The 17,614-nt window shown below is 46.0% G+C and overlaps 50 non-coding genes across 50 annotated transcripts; all 50 read right to left on the reverse strand.

The window, feature by feature from the left end:
* Positions 1 to 4: 4 nt before the first annotated feature.
* Positions 5 to 78, reverse strand: TRNAP-CGG (transfer RNA proline (anticodon CGG)). Its single transcript has one exon. It is a non-coding gene; the product is annotated as a tRNA-Pro (tRNA).
* An 86-nt stretch (positions 79 to 164) lies between these two features.
* On the reverse strand, positions 165 to 238 carry TRNAP-CGG (transfer RNA proline (anticodon CGG)). Its single transcript has one exon. It is a non-coding gene; the product is annotated as a tRNA-Pro (tRNA).
* A 410-nt stretch (positions 239 to 648) lies between these two features.
* TRNAP-CGG (transfer RNA proline (anticodon CGG)) lies at positions 649 to 720 on the reverse strand. Its single transcript has one exon. It is a non-coding gene; the product is annotated as a tRNA-Pro (tRNA).
* Positions 721 to 967: 247 nt separating this feature from the next.
* TRNAP-CGG (transfer RNA proline (anticodon CGG)) lies at positions 968 to 1,041 on the reverse strand. Its single transcript has one exon. It is a non-coding gene; the product is annotated as a tRNA-Pro (tRNA).
* Positions 1,042 to 1,289: 248 nt separating this feature from the next.
* Positions 1,290 to 1,361, reverse strand: TRNAP-CGG (transfer RNA proline (anticodon CGG)). The gene has a single exon. It is a non-coding gene; the product is annotated as a tRNA-Pro (tRNA).
* Positions 1,362 to 1,607: 246 nt separating this feature from the next.
* On the reverse strand, positions 1,608 to 1,681 carry TRNAP-CGG (transfer RNA proline (anticodon CGG)). Its single transcript has one exon. It is a non-coding gene; the product is annotated as a tRNA-Pro (tRNA).
* A 247-nt stretch (positions 1,682 to 1,928) lies between these two features.
* On the reverse strand, positions 1,929 to 2,002 carry TRNAP-CGG (transfer RNA proline (anticodon CGG)). Its single transcript has one exon. It is a non-coding gene; the product is annotated as a tRNA-Pro (tRNA).
* An 86-nt stretch (positions 2,003 to 2,088) lies between these two features.
* TRNAP-CGG (transfer RNA proline (anticodon CGG)) lies at positions 2,089 to 2,162 on the reverse strand. The gene has a single exon. It is a non-coding gene; the product is annotated as a tRNA-Pro (tRNA).
* Positions 2,163 to 2,572: 410 nt separating this feature from the next.
* TRNAP-CGG (transfer RNA proline (anticodon CGG)) lies at positions 2,573 to 2,644 on the reverse strand. Its single transcript has one exon. It is a non-coding gene; the product is annotated as a tRNA-Pro (tRNA).
* Positions 2,645 to 2,733: 89 nt separating this feature from the next.
* Positions 2,734 to 2,805, reverse strand: TRNAP-CGG (transfer RNA proline (anticodon CGG)). The gene has a single exon. It is a non-coding gene; the product is annotated as a tRNA-Pro (tRNA).
* A 247-nt stretch (positions 2,806 to 3,052) lies between these two features.
* Positions 3,053 to 3,126, reverse strand: TRNAP-CGG (transfer RNA proline (anticodon CGG)). The gene has a single exon. It is a non-coding gene; the product is annotated as a tRNA-Pro (tRNA).
* A 410-nt stretch (positions 3,127 to 3,536) lies between these two features.
* Positions 3,537 to 3,608, reverse strand: TRNAP-CGG (transfer RNA proline (anticodon CGG)). The gene has a single exon. It is a non-coding gene; the product is annotated as a tRNA-Pro (tRNA).
* A 247-nt stretch (positions 3,609 to 3,855) lies between these two features.
* Positions 3,856 to 3,929, reverse strand: TRNAP-CGG (transfer RNA proline (anticodon CGG)). Its single transcript has one exon. It is a non-coding gene; the product is annotated as a tRNA-Pro (tRNA).
* Positions 3,930 to 4,177: 248 nt separating this feature from the next.
* TRNAP-CGG (transfer RNA proline (anticodon CGG)) lies at positions 4,178 to 4,249 on the reverse strand. Its single transcript has one exon. It is a non-coding gene; the product is annotated as a tRNA-Pro (tRNA).
* Positions 4,250 to 5,136: 887 nt separating this feature from the next.
* On the reverse strand, positions 5,137 to 5,210 carry TRNAP-CGG (transfer RNA proline (anticodon CGG)). The gene has a single exon. It is a non-coding gene; the product is annotated as a tRNA-Pro (tRNA).
* Positions 5,211 to 5,620: 410 nt separating this feature from the next.
* TRNAP-CGG (transfer RNA proline (anticodon CGG)) lies at positions 5,621 to 5,692 on the reverse strand. Its single transcript has one exon. It is a non-coding gene; the product is annotated as a tRNA-Pro (tRNA).
* A 247-nt stretch (positions 5,693 to 5,939) lies between these two features.
* On the reverse strand, positions 5,940 to 6,013 carry TRNAP-CGG (transfer RNA proline (anticodon CGG)). Its single transcript has one exon. It is a non-coding gene; the product is annotated as a tRNA-Pro (tRNA).
* Positions 6,014 to 6,261: 248 nt separating this feature from the next.
* TRNAP-CGG (transfer RNA proline (anticodon CGG)) lies at positions 6,262 to 6,333 on the reverse strand. Its single transcript has one exon. It is a non-coding gene; the product is annotated as a tRNA-Pro (tRNA).
* An 89-nt stretch (positions 6,334 to 6,422) lies between these two features.
* TRNAP-UGG (transfer RNA proline (anticodon UGG)) lies at positions 6,423 to 6,494 on the reverse strand. The gene has a single exon. It is a non-coding gene; the product is annotated as a tRNA-Pro (tRNA).
* An 88-nt stretch (positions 6,495 to 6,582) lies between these two features.
* Positions 6,583 to 6,654, reverse strand: TRNAP-CGG (transfer RNA proline (anticodon CGG)). Its single transcript has one exon. It is a non-coding gene; the product is annotated as a tRNA-Pro (tRNA).
* An 89-nt stretch (positions 6,655 to 6,743) lies between these two features.
* Positions 6,744 to 6,815, reverse strand: TRNAP-UGG (transfer RNA proline (anticodon UGG)). The gene has a single exon. It is a non-coding gene; the product is annotated as a tRNA-Pro (tRNA).
* A 408-nt stretch (positions 6,816 to 7,223) lies between these two features.
* On the reverse strand, positions 7,224 to 7,295 carry TRNAP-CGG (transfer RNA proline (anticodon CGG)). Its single transcript has one exon. It is a non-coding gene; the product is annotated as a tRNA-Pro (tRNA).
* A 730-nt stretch (positions 7,296 to 8,025) lies between these two features.
* Positions 8,026 to 8,097, reverse strand: TRNAP-CGG (transfer RNA proline (anticodon CGG)). Its single transcript has one exon. It is a non-coding gene; the product is annotated as a tRNA-Pro (tRNA).
* A 249-nt stretch (positions 8,098 to 8,346) lies between these two features.
* On the reverse strand, positions 8,347 to 8,418 carry TRNAP-CGG (transfer RNA proline (anticodon CGG)). The gene has a single exon. It is a non-coding gene; the product is annotated as a tRNA-Pro (tRNA).
* A 569-nt stretch (positions 8,419 to 8,987) lies between these two features.
* TRNAP-UGG (transfer RNA proline (anticodon UGG)) lies at positions 8,988 to 9,059 on the reverse strand. Its single transcript has one exon. It is a non-coding gene; the product is annotated as a tRNA-Pro (tRNA).
* An 88-nt stretch (positions 9,060 to 9,147) lies between these two features.
* On the reverse strand, positions 9,148 to 9,219 carry TRNAP-UGG (transfer RNA proline (anticodon UGG)). Its single transcript has one exon. It is a non-coding gene; the product is annotated as a tRNA-Pro (tRNA).
* Positions 9,220 to 9,788: 569 nt separating this feature from the next.
* Positions 9,789 to 9,860, reverse strand: TRNAP-CGG (transfer RNA proline (anticodon CGG)). The gene has a single exon. It is a non-coding gene; the product is annotated as a tRNA-Pro (tRNA).
* A 249-nt stretch (positions 9,861 to 10,109) lies between these two features.
* TRNAP-CGG (transfer RNA proline (anticodon CGG)) lies at positions 10,110 to 10,181 on the reverse strand. The gene has a single exon. It is a non-coding gene; the product is annotated as a tRNA-Pro (tRNA).
* Positions 10,182 to 10,748: 567 nt separating this feature from the next.
* Positions 10,749 to 10,822, reverse strand: TRNAP-CGG (transfer RNA proline (anticodon CGG)). Its single transcript has one exon. It is a non-coding gene; the product is annotated as a tRNA-Pro (tRNA).
* A 410-nt stretch (positions 10,823 to 11,232) lies between these two features.
* Positions 11,233 to 11,304, reverse strand: TRNAP-CGG (transfer RNA proline (anticodon CGG)). Its single transcript has one exon. It is a non-coding gene; the product is annotated as a tRNA-Pro (tRNA).
* An 89-nt stretch (positions 11,305 to 11,393) lies between these two features.
* On the reverse strand, positions 11,394 to 11,465 carry TRNAP-UGG (transfer RNA proline (anticodon UGG)). The gene has a single exon. It is a non-coding gene; the product is annotated as a tRNA-Pro (tRNA).
* An 87-nt stretch (positions 11,466 to 11,552) lies between these two features.
* TRNAP-CGG (transfer RNA proline (anticodon CGG)) lies at positions 11,553 to 11,625 on the reverse strand. The gene has a single exon. It is a non-coding gene; the product is annotated as a tRNA-Pro (tRNA).
* An 89-nt stretch (positions 11,626 to 11,714) lies between these two features.
* TRNAP-UGG (transfer RNA proline (anticodon UGG)) lies at positions 11,715 to 11,786 on the reverse strand. Its single transcript has one exon. It is a non-coding gene; the product is annotated as a tRNA-Pro (tRNA).
* A 569-nt stretch (positions 11,787 to 12,355) lies between these two features.
* Positions 12,356 to 12,427, reverse strand: TRNAP-CGG (transfer RNA proline (anticodon CGG)). The gene has a single exon. It is a non-coding gene; the product is annotated as a tRNA-Pro (tRNA).
* Positions 12,428 to 12,516: 89 nt separating this feature from the next.
* On the reverse strand, positions 12,517 to 12,588 carry TRNAP-UGG (transfer RNA proline (anticodon UGG)). The gene has a single exon. It is a non-coding gene; the product is annotated as a tRNA-Pro (tRNA).
* An 87-nt stretch (positions 12,589 to 12,675) lies between these two features.
* Positions 12,676 to 12,748, reverse strand: TRNAP-CGG (transfer RNA proline (anticodon CGG)). Its single transcript has one exon. It is a non-coding gene; the product is annotated as a tRNA-Pro (tRNA).
* Positions 12,749 to 12,837: 89 nt separating this feature from the next.
* On the reverse strand, positions 12,838 to 12,909 carry TRNAP-UGG (transfer RNA proline (anticodon UGG)). Its single transcript has one exon. It is a non-coding gene; the product is annotated as a tRNA-Pro (tRNA).
* Positions 12,910 to 13,639: 730 nt separating this feature from the next.
* Positions 13,640 to 13,711, reverse strand: TRNAP-UGG (transfer RNA proline (anticodon UGG)). Its single transcript has one exon. It is a non-coding gene; the product is annotated as a tRNA-Pro (tRNA).
* An 88-nt stretch (positions 13,712 to 13,799) lies between these two features.
* Positions 13,800 to 13,871, reverse strand: TRNAP-UGG (transfer RNA proline (anticodon UGG)). Its single transcript has one exon. It is a non-coding gene; the product is annotated as a tRNA-Pro (tRNA).
* A 249-nt stretch (positions 13,872 to 14,120) lies between these two features.
* TRNAP-UGG (transfer RNA proline (anticodon UGG)) lies at positions 14,121 to 14,192 on the reverse strand. Its single transcript has one exon. It is a non-coding gene; the product is annotated as a tRNA-Pro (tRNA).
* An 88-nt stretch (positions 14,193 to 14,280) lies between these two features.
* On the reverse strand, positions 14,281 to 14,352 carry TRNAP-CGG (transfer RNA proline (anticodon CGG)). The gene has a single exon. It is a non-coding gene; the product is annotated as a tRNA-Pro (tRNA).
* Positions 14,353 to 14,441: 89 nt separating this feature from the next.
* Positions 14,442 to 14,513, reverse strand: TRNAP-UGG (transfer RNA proline (anticodon UGG)). The gene has a single exon. It is a non-coding gene; the product is annotated as a tRNA-Pro (tRNA).
* A 569-nt stretch (positions 14,514 to 15,082) lies between these two features.
* TRNAP-CGG (transfer RNA proline (anticodon CGG)) lies at positions 15,083 to 15,154 on the reverse strand. The gene has a single exon. It is a non-coding gene; the product is annotated as a tRNA-Pro (tRNA).
* Positions 15,155 to 15,241: 87 nt separating this feature from the next.
* TRNAP-CGG (transfer RNA proline (anticodon CGG)) lies at positions 15,242 to 15,314 on the reverse strand. The gene has a single exon. It is a non-coding gene; the product is annotated as a tRNA-Pro (tRNA).
* Positions 15,315 to 15,403: 89 nt separating this feature from the next.
* Positions 15,404 to 15,475, reverse strand: TRNAP-UGG (transfer RNA proline (anticodon UGG)). Its single transcript has one exon. It is a non-coding gene; the product is annotated as a tRNA-Pro (tRNA).
* A 730-nt stretch (positions 15,476 to 16,205) lies between these two features.
* TRNAP-UGG (transfer RNA proline (anticodon UGG)) lies at positions 16,206 to 16,277 on the reverse strand. The gene has a single exon. It is a non-coding gene; the product is annotated as a tRNA-Pro (tRNA).
* An 88-nt stretch (positions 16,278 to 16,365) lies between these two features.
* Positions 16,366 to 16,437, reverse strand: TRNAP-UGG (transfer RNA proline (anticodon UGG)). Its single transcript has one exon. It is a non-coding gene; the product is annotated as a tRNA-Pro (tRNA).
* Positions 16,438 to 16,686: 249 nt separating this feature from the next.
* TRNAP-UGG (transfer RNA proline (anticodon UGG)) lies at positions 16,687 to 16,758 on the reverse strand. The gene has a single exon. It is a non-coding gene; the product is annotated as a tRNA-Pro (tRNA).
* An 88-nt stretch (positions 16,759 to 16,846) lies between these two features.
* TRNAP-CGG (transfer RNA proline (anticodon CGG)) lies at positions 16,847 to 16,918 on the reverse strand. Its single transcript has one exon. It is a non-coding gene; the product is annotated as a tRNA-Pro (tRNA).
* An 89-nt stretch (positions 16,919 to 17,007) lies between these two features.
* Positions 17,008 to 17,079, reverse strand: TRNAP-UGG (transfer RNA proline (anticodon UGG)). The gene has a single exon. It is a non-coding gene; the product is annotated as a tRNA-Pro (tRNA).
* Between the last annotated feature and the right edge of the window lie 535 nt (positions 17,080 to 17,614).

Consider the following 17,614-nt stretch of genomic DNA (forward strand, 5'->3'; position numbering starts at 1 on the left):
AAACTCGGGTCCGTCCGGGATTTGAACCCGGGACCACTCACACCCGAAGCGAGTATCATACCCCTAGACCAACGGACGAAGTATGACACTGAAACATGCTCAGCTCGTAGTCCTACAATTTAACTAGTTACATTTAAATAGTCACCAAATTACTTCTGCAAAACTCGGGTCCGTCCGGGATTTGAACCCGGGACCACTCACACCCGAAGCGAGTGTCATACCCCTAGACCAACGGACGAAGTATGACACTGAAACATGCTGAACTCGTAGGCCTACAATATAACTCGTAGCATTTGAATAGCCACCAAATTACTTCTGCAAAAACTAGGGTCCGTCCTTGATTTGAACCCGGGACCACTCGCACACAAAGCGAGTATCATACCCCTAAACCAACGGACGAAATATGACACTGAAACATGCTCAACTCGTAGTCCTATTATTTAACTAGTTGCATTTAAATAGTCACCAAATTACTTCTGCAAAACTCGGGTCCGTCCGGGATTTGAACCCGGGACCACTCACACCCGAAGCGAGTAACATACCCCAAAACCAACGGATCATGTATGACAGCGAGACATTCTCAACTCGTAGTCCTACAATTTAACTCGTAGCATTTGAATAGTCACCAAATTACTTCTGCAAAAACTCGGGTCCGTCCGGGATTTGAACCCGGGACCACTCACACCCGAAGCGAGTATCATACCCCTAGACCAACGGACCATGTATGACACTGAAACATGCTCAACCCGTAGTCCTACAATTTAACTCGTTGCATTTGAATAGTCACCAAATTACTTCTGCAAAAACTCGGGTCCGTCGGGGATTTGAACTCGGGACCACTCGCACCCAAAGCGAGTATCATACCCCTAGACCAACGGACCGTGTATGAAATAAAACATGCTCAACTCATAGACCTACCCTGTAGTTAGTTGCATTTAAATAGTCACTAAATTACCTCTGCAAAAACTCGGGTCCGTCCGGGATTTGAACCCGGGACCACTCACACCCGAAGCGAGTATCATACCCCTAGACCAACGGACGAAGTATGACACTGAAACAAGCTCAGCTCGTATTCCTACAATTTAAATAGTTACATTTAAATAGTCACCAAATTACTTCTGCAAAACTCGGGTCCGTCCGGGATTTGAACCCGGGACCACTCACACCCGAAGCGAGTAACATACCCCAAAACCAACGGATCATGTATGACAGCGAGACATTCTCAACTCGTAGTCCTACAATTTAACTAGTTGCATTTAAATAGTCACCAAATTACTTCTGCAAACCTCGGGTCCGTCCAGGATTTGAACCCGGGACCACTCACACCCGAAGCGAGTATCATACCCCTAGACCAACGGACCATGTATGACACTGAAACATGCTCAACTCGTAGTCCTACAATTTAACTCGTTGCATTTGAATAGTCACCAAATTACTTCTGCAAAAACTCGGGTCCGTCCGGGATTTGAACCCGGGACCACTCGCATCAAAGCGAGTATCATACCCCTAGACCAACGGTCCATGTATGAAATAAAACATGCTCAACTCATAGGCCTACCCTGTAGTTATTTGCATTTAAATAGTCACTAAATTACCTCTGCAAAAACTCGGGTCCGTCCGGGATTTGAACCCGGGACCACTCACACCCGAAGCGAGTATCATACCCCTAGACCAACGGACGAAGTATGACACTGAAACATGCTGAACTCGTAGGCCTACAATATAACTCGTAGCATTTGAATAGCCACCAAATTACTTCTGCAAAAACTCGGGTCCGTCCTTGATTTGAACCCGGGACCACTCGCACCCAAAGCGAGTATCATACCCCTAGACCAACGGACCATGTATGAAATAAAACATGCTCAACTCATAGGCCTACCCTGTAGTTAGTTGCATTTAAATAGTCACTAAATTACCTCTGCAAAAACTCGGGTCCGTCCGGGATTTGAACCCGGGACCACTCACACCCGAAGCGAGTATCATACCCCTAGACCAACGGACGAAGTATGACACTGAAACATGCTCAGCTCGTAGTCCTACAATTTAACTAGTTACATTTAAATAGTCACCAAATTACTTCTGCAAAACTCGGGTCCGTCCGGGATTTGAACCCGGGACCACTCACACCCGAAGCGAGTGTCATACCCCTAGACCAACGGACGAAGTATGACACTGAAACATGCTGAACTCGTAGGCCTACAATATAACTCGTAGCATTTGAATAGCCACCAAATTACTTCTGCAAAAACTAGGGTCCGTCCTTGATTTGAACCCGGGACCACTCGCACACAAAGCGAGTATCATACCCCTAAACCAACAGACGAAATATGACACTGAAACATGCTCAACTCGTAGTCCTATTATTTAACTAGTTACATTTAAATAGTCACCAAATTACTTCTGCAAAACTCGGGTCCGTCCGGGATTTGAACCCGGGACCACTCACACCCGAAGCGAGTAACATACCCCAAAACCAACGGATCATGTATGACAGCGAGACATTCTCAACTCGTAGTCCTACAATTTAACTCGTAGCATTTGAATAGTCACCAAATTACTTCTGCAAAAACTCGGGTCCGTCCGGGATTTGAACCCGGGACCACTCACACCCGAAGCGAGTATCATACCCCTAGACCAACGGACCATGTATGACACTGAAACATGCTCAACTCGTAGTCCTACAATTTAACTCGTTGCATTTGAATAGTCACCAAATTACTTCTGCAAAAACTCGGGTCCGTCCAGGATTTGAACCCGGGACCACTCACACCCGAAGCGAGTATCATACCCCTAGACCAACGGACCATGTATGACACTGAAACATGCTCAACTCGTAGTCCTACAATTTAACTCGTTGCATTTGAATAGTCACCAAATTACTTCTGCAAAAACTCGGGTCCGTCCGGGATTTGAACCCGGGACCACTCACACCCGAAGCGAGTATCATACCCCTAGCCCAACGGACGAAGTATGACACTGAAACATGCTCAGCTCGTAGTCCTACAATTTAACTAGTTACATTTAAATAGTCACCAAATTACTTCTGCAAAACTCGGGTCCGTCCGGGATTTGAACCCGGGACCACTCACACCCGAAGCGAGTATCATACCCCTAGACCAACGGACGAAGTATGACACTGAAACATGCTGAACTCGTAGGCCTACAATATAACTCGTAGCATTTGAATAGCCACCAAATTACTTCTGCAAAAACTCGGGTCCGTCCTTCATTTGAACCCGGGACCACTCGCACACAAAGCGAGTATCATACCACTAAACCAACGGACGAAATATGACACTGAAACATGCTCAACTCGTAGTCCTATTATTTAACTAGTTGCATTTAAATAGTCACCAAATTACTTCTGCAAAACTCGGGTCCGTCCGGGATTTGAACCCGGGACCACTCACACCCGAAGCGAGTAACATACCCCAAAACCAACGGATCATGTATGACAGCGAGACATTCTCAACTCGTAGTCCTACAATTTAACTCGTAGCATTTGAATAGTCACCAAATTACTTCTGCAAAAACTCGGGTCCGTCCGGGATTTGAACCCGGGACCACTCACACCCGAAGCGAGTATCATACCCCTAGACCAACGGACCATGTATGACACTGAAACATGCTCAACCCGTAGTCCTACAATTTAACTCGTTGCATTTGAATAGTCACCAAATTACTTCTGCAAAAACTCGGGTCCGTCCGGGATTTGAACTCGGGACCACTCGCACCCAAAGCGAGTATCATACCCCTAGACCAACGGACCGTGTATGAAATAAAACATGCTCAACTCATAGACCTACCCTGTAGTTAGTTGCATTTAAATAGTCACTAAATTACCTCTGCAAAAACTCGGGTCCGTCCGGGATTTGAACCCGGGACCACTCACACCCGAAGCGAGTATCATACCCCTAGACCAACGGACGAAGTATGACACTGAAACAAGCTCAGCTCGTATTCCTACAATTTAAATAGTTACATTTAAATAGTCACCAAATTACTTCTGCAAAACTCGGGTCCGTCCGGGATTTGAACCCGGGACCACTCACACCCGAAGCGAGTAACATACCCCAAAACCAACGGATCATGTATGACAGCGAGACATTCTCAACTCGTAGTCCTACAATTTAACTAGTTGCATTTAAATAGTCACCAAATTACTTCTGCAAACCTCGGGTCCGTCCAGGATTTGAACCCGGGACCACTCACACCCGAAGCGAGTATCATACCCCTAGACCAACGGACCATGTATGACACTGAAACATGCTCAACTCGTAGTCCTACAATTTAACTCGTTGCATTTGAATAGTCACCAAATTACTTCTGCAAAAACTCGGGTCCGTCCGGGATTTGAACCCGGGACCACTCGCATCAAAGCGAGTATCATACCCCTAGACCAACGGTCCATGTATGAAATAAAACATGCTCAACTCATAGGCCTACCCTGTAGTTATTTGCATTTAAATAGTCACTAAATTACCTCTGCAAAAACTCGGGTCCGTCCAGGATTTGAACCCGGGACCACTCACACCCGAAGCGAGTATCATACCCCTAGACCAACGGACGAAGTATGACACTGAAACATGCTGAACTCGTAGGCCTACAATATAACTCGTAGCATTTGAATAGCCACCAAATTACTTCTGCAAAAACTCGGGTCCGTCCTTGATTTGAACCCGGGACCACTCGCACCCAAAGCGAGTATCATACCCCTAGACCAACGGACCATGTATGAAATAAAACATGCTCAACTCATAGGCCTACCCTGTAGTTATTTGCATTTAAATAGTCACTAAATTACCTCTGCAAAAACTCGGGTCCGTCCAGGATTTGAACCCGGGACCACTCACACCCGAAGCGAGTATCATACCCCTAGACCAACGGACGAAGTATGACACTGAAACATGCTGAACTCGTAGGCCTACAATATAACTCGTAGCATTTGAATAGCCACCAAATTACTTCTGCAAAAACTCGGGTCCGTCCTTGATTTGAACCCGGGACCACTCGCACCCAAAGCGAGTATCATACCCCTAGACCAACGGACCATGTATGAAATAAAACATGCTCAACTCATAGGCCTACCCTGTAGTTAGTTGCATTTAAATAGTCACCAAATTACTTCTGCAAAACTCGGGTCCGTCCGGGATTTGAACCCGGGACCACTCACACCCGAAGCGAGTGTCATACCCCTAGACCAACGGACGAAGTATGACACTGAAACATGCTGAACTCGTAGGCCTACAATATAACTCGTAGCATTTGAATAGCCACCAAATTACTTCTGCAAAAACTAGGGTCCGTCCTTGATTTGAACCCGGGACCACTCGCACACAAAGCGAGTATCATACCCCTAAACCAACGGACGAAATATGACACTGAAACATGCTCAACTCGTAGTCCTATTATTTAACTAGTTACATTTAAATAGTCACCAAATTACTTCTGCAAAACTCGGGTCCGTCCGGGATTTGAACCCGGGACCACTCACACCCGAAGCGAGTAACATACCCCAAAACCAACGGATCATGTATGACAGCGAGACATTCTCAACTCGTAGTCCTACAATTTAACTCGTAGCATTTGAATAGTCACCAAATTACTTCTGCAAAAACTCGGGTCCGTCCGGGATTTGAACCCGGGACCACTCACACCCGAAGCGAGTATCATACCCCTAGACCAACGGACCATGTATGACACTGAAACATGCTCAACTCGTAGTCCTACAATTTAACTCGTTGCATTTGAATAGTCACCAAATTACTTCTGCAAAAACTCGGGTCCGTCCGGGATTTGAACTCGGGACCACTCGCACCCAAAGCGAGTATCATACCCCTAGACCAACGGACCGTGTATGAAATAAAACATGCTCAACTCATAGGCCTACCCTGTAGTTAGTTGCATTTAAATAGTCACTAAATTACCTCTGCAAAAACTCGGGTCCGTCCGGGATTTGAACCCGGGACCACTCACACCCGAAGCGAGTATCATACCCCTAGACCAACGGACGAAGTATGACACTGAAACAAGCTCAGCTCGTATTCCTACAATTTAAAAAGTTACATTTAAATAGTCACCAAATTACTTCTGCAAAACTCGGGTCCGTCCGGGATTTGAACCCGGGACCACTCACACCCGAAGCGAGTAACATACCCCAAAACCAACGGATCATGTATGACAGCGAGACATTCTCAACTCGTAGTCCTACAATTTAACTAGTTGCATTTAAATAGTCACCAAATTACTTGTGCAAACCTCGGGTCCGTCCAGGATTTGAACCCGGGACCACTCACACCCGAAGCGAGTATCATACCCCTAGACCAACGGACCATGTATGACACTGAAACATGCTCAACTCGTAGTCCTACAATTTAACTCGTTGCATTTGAATAGTCACCAAATTACTTCTGCAAAAACTCGGGTCCGTCCGGGATTTGAACCCGGGACCACTCGCACCCAAAGCGAGTATCATACCCCTAGACCAACGGACCATGTATGAAATAAAACATGCTCAACTCATAGGCCTACCCTGTAGTCAGTTGCATTTAAATAGTCACTAAATTACCTCTGCAAAAACTCGGGTCCGTCCGGGATTTGAACTCGGGACCACTCACACCCGAGGCGAGTATCATACCCCTAGACCAACGGACCATGTATGACACTGAAACATGCTCAACTCGTAGGCCTACAATATAACTAGTTGCATTTAAATAGTCACTAAATTACCTCTGCAAAAACTCGGGTCCGTCCGGGAATTGAACCCGGGACCACTCACATCCAAAGCGAGTATCATACCCCTAGACCAACGGACCATGTATGAAAGAAAACATGCTCAACTCATAGGCCTACCCTGTAGTTAGTTGCATTTAAATAGTCACTAAATTACCTCTGCAAAAACTCGGGTCCGTCCGGGATTTGAACCCGGGACCACTCACACCCGAAGCGAGTATCATACCCCTAGACCATTGGACGAAGTATGACACTGAAACAAGCTCAGCTCGTATTCCTACAATTTAACTAGTTACATTTAAATAGTCACCAAATTACTTCTGCAAAACTCGGGTCCGTCCGGGATTTGAACCCAGGACCACTCACACCCGAAGCGAGTAACATACCCCAAAACCAACGGATCATGTATGACAGCGAGACATTCTCAACTCGTAGTCCTACAATTTAACTAGTTGCATTTAAATAGTCACCAAATTACTTCTGCAAACCTCGGGTCCGTCCAGGATTTGAACCCGGGACCACTCACACCCGAAGCGAGTATCATACCCCTAGACCAACGGACCACGTTTGACACTGAAACATGCTCAACTCGTAGTCCTACAATTTAACTCGTTGCATTTGAATAGTCACCAAATTACTTCTGCAAAAACTCGGGTCCGTCCGAGATTTGAACCCGGGACCACTCGCACCCAAAGCGAGTATCATACCCCTAGACCAACCGACCATGTATGACACTGAAACATGCTACACTCGTAGGTCTACAATATAACTTGTTGCATTTAAATAGTCACCAAACTACTTCTGCAAAATCTCGTGTCCGTCTGGGATTTGAACCCGGGACCCCTCGCACCCTAAGCGAGTATCTTACCCCTAGACCAACGGACGAAATATGACACTGAAACATGCTCAACTCGTAGGCCTACAATTAAACTCGTTGCATTTAAATAGTCACCAAATTACTTCTGCAAAACTCGGGTCCGTCCGGGATTTGAACCCAGGACCACTCACACCCGAAGCGAGTAACATACCCCAAAACCAACGGATCATGTATGACAGCGAGACATTCTCAACTCGTAGTCCTACAATTTAACTAGTTACATTTAAATAGTCACCAAATTACTTCTGCAAAACTCGGGTCCGTCCGGGATTTGAACCCGGGACCACTCACACCCGAAGCGAGTAACATACCCCAAAACCAACGGATCATGTATGACAGCGAGACATGCTCAACTCGAAGGCCTACAATTTTATTAGTTGCATTTAAGTAGTCACCAAATTACTTCTGCCAAAGTCGGGTCCGTCCGGGATTTGAACCCGGGACCACTCACACCCGAAGCGAGTATCATACCCCTAAACCAACGGACCATGTATGACACTGAAACATGCTACACTCGTAAGCCTACAATATAACTAGTTGCATTTAAATAGTCACCAAATTACTTCTGCAAGAACTCGTGTCCGTCTGGGATTTGAACCCGGGACCCCTCGCACCGTAAGCGAGTATCATACCCCTAGACCAACGGACGAAATATGACACTGAAACATGCTCAACTCGTAGTCCTACTATTTAACTAGTTACATTTCAATAGTCACCAAATTACTTCTGCAAAACTCGGGTCCGTCCGGGATTTGAACCCGGGACCACTCACACCCGAAGCGAGTATCATACACCTAGACCAACGGACCATGTATGACACTGAAACATGCTACACTTGTAGGCCTACAATATAACTCGTTGCATTTAAATAGTCACCAAATTACTTCTGCAAAACTCGGGTCCGTCCGGGATTTGAACCCGGGACTACTCACACCCGAAGCGAGTATCATACCCCTAAACCAACGGACGAAATATGACCCTAAAACATGCTCAACTCGTAGTCCTACTATTTAACTAGTTACATTTAAATAGTCACCAAATTACTTCTGCAAAACTCGGGTCCGTCCGGGATTTGAACCCGGGACCACGCACACCCGAAGCGAGTAACATACCCCAAAACCAACGGATCATGTATGACAGCGAGACATTCTCAACTCGTAGTCCTACAATTTAACTAGTTGCATTTAAATAGTCACCAAATTACTTCTGCAAACCTCGGGTCCGTCCAGGATTTGAACCCGGGACCACTCACACTCGAAGCGAGTATCATACCCCTAGACCAACGGACGAAGTATGATACTGAAACATGCTCATCTCGTAGTCCTACAATTTAACTCGTAGCATTTGAATAGTCACCAAATTACTTCTGCAAAAACTCGGGTCCGTCCGGGATTTGAACCCGGGACCACTCGCACCCAAAGCGAGTATCTTACCCCTAGACCAACGGACCATGTATGAAATAGAACATGCTCAACTCATAGGCCTACCCTGTAGTTAGTTGCATTTAAATAGTCACTAAATTACCTCTGCAAAAACTCGGGTCCGTCCGGGATTTGAACCCGGGACCACTCGCACCCAAAGCGAGAATCATACCCCTAGACCAACGGACCATCTATGAAATAAAACATGCTTAACTCATAGGCCTACCCTCTAGTTAGTTGCATTTAAATAGTCACTAAATTACCTCTGCAAAAAGTCGGATCCGCCCGGGATTTGAACCCGGGACCACTCACACCCGAAGCGAGTATCATACCCCTAGACCAACGGACGAAGTATGACACTGAAACATGCTCATCTCGTAGTCCTACAATTTAACTCGTAGCATTTGAATAGTCACCAAATTACTTCTGCAAAAACTCGGGTCCGTCCGGGATTTGAACCCGGGACCACTCGCACCCAAAGCGAGTATCATACCCCTAAACCAACGGACGAAATATGACACTGAAACATGCTCAACTCGTAGTCCTACTATTTAACTAGTTACATTTAAATAGTCACCAAATTACTTTTGCAAAACTCGGGTCCGTCCGGGATTTGAACCCGGGACCACTCACACCCGAAGCGAGTAACATACCCCAAAACCAACGGATCATGTATGACAGCGAGACATGCTCAACTCGAAGGCCTACAATTTTATTAGTTGCATTTAAGTAGTCACCAAATTACTTCTGCCAAAGTCGGGTCCGTCCGGGATTTGAACCCGGGACCACTCACACCCGAAGCGAGTATCATACCCCTAAACCAACGGACCATGTATGACACTGAAACATGCTACACTCGTAAGCCTACAATATAACTAGTTGCATTTAAATAGTCACCAAATTACTTCTGCAAGAACTCGTGTCCGTCTGGGATTTGAACCCGGGACCCCTCGCACCGTAAGCGAGTATCATACCCCTAGACCAACGGACGAAATATGACACTGAAACATGCTCAACTCGTAGTCCTACTATTTAACTAGTTACATTTCAATAGTCACCAAATTACTTCTGCAAAACTCGGGTCCGTCCGGGATTTGAACCCGGGACCACTCACACCCGAAGCGAGTATCATACACCTAGACCAACGGACCATGTATGACACTGAAACATGCTACACTTGTAGGCCTACAATATAACTCGTTGCATTTAAATAGTCACCAAATTACTTCTGCAAAACTCGGGTCCGTCCGGGATTTGAACCCGGGACTACTCACACCCGAAGCGAGTATCATACCCCTAAACCAACGGACGAAATATGACCCTAAAACATGCTCAACTCGTAGTCCTACTATTTAACTAGTTACATTTAAATAGTCACCAAATTACTTCTGCAAAACTCGGGTCCGTCCGGGATTTGAACCCGGGACCACGCACACCCGAAGCGAGTAACATACCCCAAAACCAACGGATCATGTATGACAGCGAGACATTCTCAACTCGTAGTCCTACAATTTAACTAGTTGCATTTAAATAGTCACCAAATTACTTCTGCAAACCTCGGGTCCGTCCAGGATTTGAACCCGGGACCACTCACACTCGAAGCGAGTATCATACCCCTAGACCAACGGACGAAGTATGATACTGAAACATGCTCATCTCGTAGTCCTACAATTTAACTCGTAGCATTTGAATAGTCACCAAATTACTTCTGCAAAAACTCGGGTCCGTCCGGGATTTGAACCCGGGACCACTCACACCCGAAGCGAGTATCATACCCCTAGACCAACGGACGAAGTATGACACTGAAACATGCTCATCTCGTAGTCCTACAATTTAACTCGTAGCATTTGAATAGTCACCAAATTACTTCTGCAAAAACTCGGGTCCGTCCGGGATTTGAACCCGGGACCACTCGCACCCAAAGCGAGTATCATACCCCTAAACCAACGGACGAAATATGACACTGAAACATGCTCAACTCGTAGTCCTACTATTTAACTAGTTACATTTAAATAGTCACCAAATTACTTTTGCTAAAACTCGGGTCCGTCCGGGATTTGAACCCGGGACCACTCACACCCGAAGCGAGTAACATACCCCAAAACCAACGGATCATGTATGACAGCGAGACATTCTCAACTCGTAGTCCTACAATTTAACTAGTTGCATTTAAATAGTCACCAAATTACTTCTGCAAACCTCGGGTCCGTCCAGGATTTGAACCCGGGACCACTCACACCCGAAGCGAGTATCATACCCCTAGACCAACGGACCATGTATGACACTGAAACATGCTCAACTCGTAGTCCTACAATTTAACTCGTTGCATTTGAATAGTCACCAAATTACTTCTGCAAAAACTCGGGTCCGTCCGGGATTTGAACCCGGGACCACTCGCACCCAAAGCGAGTATCATACCCCTAGACCAACGGACCATGTAAGAAATAAAACATGCTCAACTCATAGGCCTACCCTGTAGTTAGTTGCATTTAAATAGTCACTAAATTACCTCTGCAAAAACTCGGTTCCGTCCGGGATTTGAACCCGGGACCACTCACACCCGAGGCGAGTATCATACCCCTAGACCAACGGACCATGTATGACACTGAAACATGCTCAAATCGTAGGCCTACAATATAACTAGTTGCATTTAAATAGTCACTAAATTACCTCTGCAAAAACTCGGGTCCGTCCGGGAATTGAACCCGGGACCACTCACACCCAAAGCGAGTATCATACCCCTAGACCAACGGACCATGTATGAAATAAAACATGCTCAACACATAGGCCTACCCTGTAGTTAGTTGCATTTAAATAGTCACTAAATTACCTCTGCAAAAAGTCGGATCCGACCGGGATTTGAACCCGGGACTACTCACACCCGAAGCGAGTATCATACCCCTAGACCAACGGACGAAGTATGACACTGAAACATGCTCATCTCGTAGTCCTACAATTTAACTCGTAGCATTTGAATAGTCACCAAATTACTTCTGCAAAAACTCGGGTCCGTCCGGGATTTGAACCCGGGACCACTCGCACCCAAAGCGAGTATCATACCCCTAAACCAACGGACGAAATATGACACTGAAACATGCTCAACTCGTAGTCCTACTATTTAACTAGTTACATTTAAATAGTCACCAAATTACTTTTGCAAAACTCGGGTCCGTCCGGGATTTGAACCCGGGACCACTCACACCCGAAGCGAGTAACATACCCCAAAACCAACGGATCATGTATGACAGCGAGACATTCTCAACTCGTAGTCCTACAATTTAACTAGTTGCATTTAAATAGTCACCAAATTACTTCTGCAAACCTCGGGTCCGTCCAGGATTTGAACCCGGGACCACTCACACCCGAAGCGAGTATCATACCCCTAGACCAACGGACCATGTATGACACTGAAACATGCTCAACTCGTAGTCCTACAATTTAACTCGTTGCATTTGAATAGTCACCAAATTACTTCTGCAAAAACTCGGGTCCGTCCGGGATTTGAACCCGGGACCACTCGCACCCAAAGCGAGTATCATACCCCTAGACCAACGGACCATGTAAGAAATAAAACATGCTCAACTCATAGGCCTACCCTGTAGTTAGTTGCATTTAAATAGTCACTAAATTACCTCTGCAAAAACTCGGTTCCGTCCGGGATTTGAACCCGGGACCACTCACACCCGAGGCGAGTATCATACCCCTAGACCAACGGACCATGTATGACACTGAAACATGCTCAAATCGTAGGCCTACAATATAACTAGTTGCATTTAAATAGTCACTAAATTACCTCTGCAAAAACTCGGGTCCGTCCGGGAATTGAACCCGGGACCACTCACACCCAAAGCGAGTATCATACCCCTAGACCAACGGACCATGTATGAAATAAAACATGCTCAACACATAGGCCTACCCTGTAGTTAGTTGCATTTAAATAGTCACTAAATTACCTCTGCAAAAAGTCGGATCCGACCGGGATTTGAACCCGGGACTACTCACACCCGAAGCGAGTATCATACCCCTAGACCAACGGACGAAGTATGACACTGAAACATGCTCATCTCGTAGTCCTACAATTTAACTCGTAGCATTTGAATAGTCACCAAATTACTTCTGCAAAAACTCGGGTCCGTCCGGGATTTGAACCCGGGACCACTCGCACCCAAAGCGAGTATCATACCCCTAAACCAACGGACGAAATATGACACTGAAACATGCTCAACTCGTAGTCCTACTATTTAACTAGTTACATTTAAATAGTCACCAAATTACTTTTGCAAAACTCGGGTCCGTCCGGGATTTGAACCCGGGACCACTCACACCCGAAGCGAGTAACATACCCCAAAACCAACGGATCATGTATGACAGCGAGACATTCTCAACTCGTAGTCCTACAATTTAACTAGTTGCATTTAAATAGTCACCAAATTACTTCTGCAAACCTCGGGTCCGTCCAGGATTTGAACCCGGGACCACTCACACCCGAAGCGAGTATCATACCCCTAGACCAACTGACCATGTATGACACTGAAACATGCTCAACTCGTAGTCCTACAATTTAACTCGTTGCATTTGAATAGTCACCAAATTACTTCTGCAAAAACTCGGGTCCGTCCGGGATTTGAACCCGGGACCACTCGCACCCAAAGCGAGTATCATACCCCTAGACCAACGGACCATGTAAGAAATAAAACATGCTCAACTCATAGGCCTACCCTGTAGTTAGTTGCATTTAAATAGTCACTAAATTACCTCTGCAAAAACTCGGGTCCGTCCGGGAATTGAACCCGGGACCACTCACACCCAAAGCGAGTATCATACCCCTAGACCAACGGACCATGTATGAAATAAAACATGCTCAACTCATAGGCCTACCCTGTAGTTAGTTGCATTTAAATAGTCACTAAATTACCTCTGCAAAAACTCGGGTCGGTCCGGGATTTGAACCCGGGACCACTCGCACCCTAAGCGAGTATCATACCCCTAGACCAACGGACGAAGTATGATACTGAAACATGCTCATCTCGTAGTCCTACAATTGAACTCGTAGCATTTGAATAGTCACCAAATTACTTCTGCAAAAACTCGGGTCCGTCCGGGATTTGAACCCGGGACCACTCGCACCCAAAGCGAGTATCATACCCCTAGACCAACGGACCATGTATGAAATAGAACATGCTCAACTCATAGGCCTACCCTGTAGTTAGATGCATTTAAATAGTCACTAAATTACCTCTGCAAAAACTCGGGTCCGTCCGGGATTTGAACCCGGGACCACTCACACCCGAGGCGAGTATCATACCCCTAGACCAACGGACCATGTATGACACTGAAACATGCTCAACTCGTAGGCCTACAATATAACTAGTTGCATTTAAATAGTCACTAAATTACCTCTGCAAAAACTCGGGTCCGTCCGGGAATTGAACCCGGGACCTCTCACACCCAAAGCGAGTATCATACCCCTAGACCAACGGACCATGTATGAAATAAAACATGCTCAACTCATAGGCCTACCCTGTAGTTAGTTGCATTTAAATAGTCACTAAATTACCTCTGCAAAAACTCGGGTCGGTCCGGGATTTGAAGCCGGGACCATTCGCACCCTAAGCGAGTATCATACCCCTAGACCAACGGACGAAGTATGACACTGAAACATGCTCATCTCGCAGTCCTACAGTTTAACTCGTAGCATTTGAATAGTCACCAAATTACTTCTGCAAAAACTCGGGTCCATCCGGGATTTGAACCCGGGACCACTCGCACCCAAAGCGAGTATCATACCCCAAGACCAACGGACCATGTATGAAATAGAAAATGCTCAACTCATAGGCCTACCCTGTAGTTAGTTGCATTTAAATAGTCACTAAATTACCTCTGCAAAAACTCGGGTCCGTCCGGGATTTGAACACGGGACCACTCACACCCAAAGCGAGTATCATACCCCTAGACCAACGGACCATGTATGAAATAAAACATGCTCAACTCATAGGCCTACCCTGTAGTTAGTTGCATTTAAATAGTCACTAAATTACCTCTGCAAAAACTCGGGTCCGTCCGGTATTTGAACCCGGGACCACTCACACCCGAAGCGAGTATCATACCCCTAGACCAACGGACCATGTAAGAAATAAAACATGCTCAACTCATAGGCCTACCCTGTAGTTAGTTGCATTTAAATAGTCACTAAATTACCTCTGCAAAAACTCGGTTCCGTCCGGGATTTGAACCCGGGACCACTCACACCCGAGGCGAGTATCATACCCCTAGACCAACGGACCATGTATGACACTGAAACATGCTCAAATCGTAGGCCTACAATATAACTAGTTGCATTTAAATAGTCACTAAATTACCTCTGCAAAAACTCGGGTCCGTCCGGGAATTGAACCCGGGACCACTCACACCCAAAGCGAGTATCATACCCCTAGACCAACGGACCATGTATGAAATAAAACATGCTCAACACATAGGCCTACCCTGTAGTTAGTTGCATTTAAATAGTCACTAAATTACCTCTGCAAAAAGTCGGATCCGACCGGGATTTGAACCCGGGACTACTCACACCCGAAGCGAGTATCATACCCCTAGACCAACGGACGAAGTATGACACTGAAACATGCTCATCTCGTAGTCCTACAATTTAACTCGTAGCATTTGAATAGTCACCAAATTACTTCTGCAAAAACTCGGGTCCGTCCGGGATTTGAACCCGGGACCACTCGCACCCAAAGCGAGTATCATACCCCTAAACCAACGGACGAAATATGACACTGAAACATGCTCAACTCGTAGTCCTACTATTTAACTAGTTACATTTAAATAGTCACCAAATTACTTTTGCAAAACTCGGGTCCGTCCGGGATTTGAACCCGGGACCACTCACACCCGAAGCGAGTAACATACCCCAAAACCAACGGATCATGTATGACAGCGAGACATTCTCAACTCGTAGTCCTACAATTTAACTAGTTGCATTTAAATAGTCACCAAATTACTTCTGCAAACCTCGGGTCCGTCCAGGATTTGAACCCGGGACCACTCACACCCGAAGCGAGTATCATACCCCTAGACCAACTGACCATGTATGACACTGAAACATGCTCAACTCGTAGTCCTACAATTTAACTCGTTGCATTTGAATAGTCACCAAATTACTTCTGCAAAAACTCGGGTCCGTCCGGGATTTGAACCCGGGACCACTCGCACCCAAAGCGAGTATCATACCCCTAGACCAACGGACCATGTAAGAAATAAAACATGCTCAACTCATAGGCCTACCCTGTAGTTAGTTGCATTTAAATAGTCACTAAATTACCTCTGCAAAAACTCGGGTCCGTCCGGGAATTGAACCCGGGACCACTCACACCCAAAGCGAGTATCATACCCCTAGACCAACGGACCATGTATGAAATAAAACATGCTCAACTCATAGGCCTACCCTGTAGTTAGTTGCATTTAAATAGTCACTAAATTACCTCTGCAAAAACTCGGGTCGGTCCGGGATTTGAACCCGGGACCACTCGCACCCTAAGCGAGTATCATACCCCTAGACCAACGGACGAAGTATGATACTGAAACATGCTCATCTCGTAGTCCTACAATTGAACTCGTAGCATTTGAATAGTCACCAAATTACTTCTGCAAAAACTCGGGTCCGTCCGGGATTTGAACCCGGGACCACTCGCACCCAAAGCGAGTATCATACCCCTAGACCAACGGACCATGTATGAAATAGAACATGCTCAACTCATAGGCCTACCCTGTAGTTAGATGCATTTAAATAGTCACTAAATTACCTCTGCAAAAACTCGGGTCCGTCCGGGATTTGAACCCGGGACCACTCACACCCGAGGCGAGTATCATACCCCTAGACCAACGGACCATGTATGACACTGAAACATGCTCAACTCGTAGGCCTACAATATAACTAGTTGCATTTAAATAGTCACTAAATTACCTCTGCAAAAACTCGGGTCCGTCCGGGAATTGAACCCGGGACCTCTCACACCCAAAGCGAGTATCATACCCCTAGACCAACGGACCATGTATGAAATAAAACATGCTCAACTCATAGGCCTACCCTGTAGTTAGTTGCATTTAAATAGTCACTAAATTACCTCTGCAAAAACTCGGGTCGGTCCGGGATTTGAAGCCGGGACCATTCGCACCCTAAGCGAGTATCATACCCCTAGACCAACGGACGAAGTATGACACTGAAACATGCTCATCTCGCAGTCCTACAGTTTAACTCGTAGCATTTGAATAGTCACCAAATTACTTCTGCAAAAACTCGGGTCCATCCGGGATTTGAACCCGGGACCACTCGCACCCAAAGCGAGTATCATACCCCAAGACCAACGGACCATGTATGAAATAGAAAATGCTCAACTCATAGGCCTACCCTGTAGTTAGTTGCATTTAAATAGTCACTAAATTACCTCTGCAAAAACTCGGGTCCGTCCGGGATTTGAACACGGGACCACTCACACCCAAAGCGAGTATCATACCCCTAGACCAACGGACCATGTATGAAATAAAACATGCTCAACTCATAGGCCTACCCTGTAGTTAGTTGCAT

This window comes from Phalangium opilio, unplaced genomic scaffold (assembly GCF_054372755.1).
Source record: "Phalangium opilio isolate 3A_F unplaced genomic scaffold, DU_Popi_V2 ptg000487l_1, whole genome shotgun sequence".
NCBI lineage: Eukaryota > Metazoa > Arthropoda > Arachnida > Opiliones > Phalangiidae > Phalangium > Phalangium opilio.